The sequence below is a fragment of the Triticum aestivum genome, chromosome 5D, assembly GCF_018294505.1.
Source record: "Triticum aestivum cultivar Chinese Spring chromosome 5D, IWGSC CS RefSeq v2.1, whole genome shotgun sequence".
Lineage (NCBI taxonomy): Eukaryota > Viridiplantae > Streptophyta > Magnoliopsida > Poales > Poaceae > Triticum > Triticum aestivum.
The window spans coordinates 272,054,184-272,057,974 of NC_057808.1; positions in this window are offsets into that span (position 1 = coordinate 272,054,184).

The following is a 3,791-nucleotide window of genomic DNA, read 5'->3' on the forward strand; positions in this document are numbered from 1 at the left end:
AATTAGCCATATGTCATTAGGCCCCTTCATAAGCCGCCATTTGAGTGTTGAACTGTAAACTTCTTCCGGCTTATAATTGAACCGGACATTTCCTTTTGTCATAGGCTTCATCTTTCACAATGCCACCCAAGGCTCCCAAGGCACCCATCACGTGCAACTGGATGAGATCCAATGTTACTGATGACACTTTAGCTGATTTCGTGAAGACGGGTTACCTGCCCAAGAAGGAGGTCATGTCTTATCGTGCCCCTGACCCGTCAGAGGAAAGACCTCAACCTAGAGATGGCGAGGTGGTGATATTTGCTGATCACATGAGCCGGGGCTTCGCACCGCCCGGCTCAAAATTCTTTAGAGATGTTCTGAACTTCTTCGATCTGCGGCCGCAAGACATAGGACCCAATTCCGTGTCGAATATTTGCAATTTTCAAGTATTCTGCGAAGTCTATCTTGGAGAAGAGCCCAGCCTACTGCTCTTTAGGGAGCTGTTTTATCTGAACCGCCAGAACGAGTGCGCCAACGGGCCGAGCTTGGAACTTGGTGGAATCTCCATTCAACGACGGAGAGATTGCCTCTTTCCTTATGCTGAGCCGCCAAGCCATCCAAAGGACTGGAACCAGACATGGTTCTACTGCCAGGATACTTCTCCGGCTGACGAGAGCCCTCTGCCCGGCTTTCGTGCCCTGCGTCTGGAGCCAAATCACCCCCTGCCAGACAAACTATCTCAAGCTGAGCGTCAACCTCTGATCCCCACCATCAATAAGATCAAGGCTCTCCTGGGAAATGGCCTCAACGGCATTGATCTGGTCCGGGTCTGGATCTCTTGGCGGGTGATCCCCTTGAGCCGCCGCCCCGGCTTAATGTGTGATTACACGGGCCGGAAGGATGACCCTCTGCGGCACAGCCCCAACGATCTTCCTGAGGACGTCGTGGACGACATGACCAAGTCTCTCCTGAATGAGAGCTTAGCCGACTGTGGGAGGACCGGCTTAAACCCCTTCTGCCAAGCTAACCCGGCTCCGGCGGTAAGCCACTGACCTGAACACCTTGGTTTTCCTTTTAATAGTTTTCATCTGAACTTTAAGAAATCTTTGTTGTATTTTTCAGGCTAATGACAAGTTCTGGAAGGTCAAATATGACCATGAGGCGGCTAAAAAAGCCAGGAAGGCTAAGAAAGCCGCCAGGAGAGCCGCTCCCCGCAAGAAGGGAAGCAGGCCTACTGCCTCAGAGCTGCTTCAGCTAAGTGATAGCTCCGAGTCAGAGGTAACCCTTGATTCTTTAGGCTCTTCTTTTGTTTCTTATTTATTCCTATCCGCCTTATCGATACTGATTATCAGCAGGAGGACACCGGAGCGAGTAACCCGGTGACTGAAGAGGTAACTACACTTTCCTCCGACTCGGAGCCCTTGCCAAGGCTGAAAGTCCGAAGAGTAACCCGGAAAGTAAGATTTTCACATCCTTTAGCTTATCAAGATCCTCAATTTCTTTTGAAGCGACAGATTCATGAGAGCCGGCGGCACACCCGGACCAACAAGGATGCAGACCTCTCCTCCGGCTTACCTGAAGCATCAAGGAAGCGCCGGACCGAGGTTATCTCCAACTTATATCCTTTTCATCCTTTGGCGGGCGTTACTCGTCAACCGCTCAATTCTTATTCAAATTATCAGGAAACTTCACCTTCCTCTGGTGACTCTATGCAATCTAACCTGCCGGCTTTCAAGACCGCACCCGGGTAATGATGATCATCTTATGTTGTGCTTATCTTTACTCATGCTTTTGTACTAACCTTTTGTCCTTTCAGTGCTCAAGCAAAGCTCAGCAAGAGGGCGAAGAAGAATAAACCGGTCGAAGAACCGGTCCTGACTGAACCGGAAGCTTCAGCTCAAGAACCGCCATCTGCCTCAGCTCCTAAAGCCACCGCTCCAACTGATGAGCCAGTCATAGAGGCTTCAACTAACCCGGAGATCCCCAGCCCAGCTCAGCCGGCCGATGACCCGGACGTTGTAATCACCCGGACAGAGTTTGTCGAGCCGGGGAGACCCACTGCGCTGGCCAAACGCTCTGCCAAAGAAGAACTGTTGGAGCGCCGCAAGGCTAGACTGGAGATCACTGACTATGCGAATTTGACCATTGGAGACATTGTTTCAAGTTACATTGGTGAGGTGCACAGCAGCCGGGACCTGGAGATTGACATGGTGAAACAGATACAACAAAAATCTGAGGTACGACTCTCTTGCTTATTCCATAGTCATCCTCACCATGCTAGCCCCCAAGTCTATTACTTATGATAGAATAGGTTGTAGACTTAACTTCCGGCTTACCTTCAGGAACCAGCAATTATAAATAGAATCTTTCAGCATACATTAGCCCCCAAGTGCCAAGTGTCTTTGCTTTGCAAAGTGCTTGGGACTTCAATGTTGCATGATAATTATTCACACTGTAACCCGAAATTTGTACAGGCTGTTGGCAGGAAATTTGAATCTGAAATCTCTGAGCTGAAGAACCGCCTGAAGACTCAGGAAACTGAGACCCGGAAGGCCAATGCTAAATTCGAGTTCAGTGTTGCTGCAAAGGAAAAACTGAAGAAGAAATTTGAAACAGAAAGAAAAGCTTGGGCCGAGGAGAGAGCCGCCTTGCTGAGCCGGGCCGAAAAAGCAGAGGCTGCCCTAACTGAGAGAACCCCCAAACTCTCCGGCTTAAAGCGCCATGTGTCACAGATGGTCTCCGCAATCTTCGGTAAGTCATTCTGCAAGCTTTTACCAAGTTTTCATTCTTTATGTCTCATAAGTCCCCCTACTGTCTCGGCTTACCTGACTTTGTTTAAACAGGTCCCAGAAGCTCCAACCTTAACCAGAATGTTCTGACCAAGCTGAAGGCCGTGTACACCTTGGTGGAGCAACTCTATACCGGGTCACAGCGTGCGTTAGCCGTTGTGGCCCTGTCCAACGAGGTTCCGACTCACCTGGCGGATGTACTCAGGCGGCTTGCCGTTCTTCCTCAGCGCTTCCAAGAGCTAAGACGGGCCTCTGCAAGAGCCGGAGCTATAGCTGCTTTGAGCCGGGCCAAGGCTTTTCTTCCGGAGCTAGACCCGGCCGACATCGCTCTTGGATACCCCAGCCTGAAGGAAGACGGCACCCCCTTCGACCAAAAAGACTTTGCTGCCTGTGTGAAGAGCGTGCGCCCGGTGGCCACCCTGATTGGGAATGACACCGACCTTACCAAGTATCAGCCGGGCTACGACGCGGAAAATCAGAGGATCCCCACTCCACGTTATGAAGCCATCAGCTTGATCCCTCCGACGCGTAAGCACACCTTCGCCCCAGAAGTTGACCCGGCCGGGTTAATTGATGACGAGGCTCAATTTGAAGCCTTGAGCGGCATTGACTGGAAATCATCAACCTTCCAGGTCATGGAATCAGCCGGAGGAGCGGAGAGGGATGAGCCGGAAGCTTCAACTCAACAAGCATCTTGACTTTTAGGCGGCTCATGGTTACACCTTAAAACAATGCCTCACCTTTTGGACTCGGGGAGTCTTGTAATAGAGTAGGACAAACACTTAATTTTGTCGTGCCATCGTGCACGTGTTGAATGCTTAACTCCATTGAAGCTGCTTCTTCTTATTCCTCCGGGTTATAATTGATCAGTTATTTTCCTTAAGCTCGAATAGCTGTCTTTAACCATCCTGCATAGAAAACAAGTCACAAGTCTCTAGGCGGCTTACCGCACTGAGAATCATAGACCTTATATATATAACCCGGAATATGAACAAAAGTCACCAAAGACTGGCCCTCAAT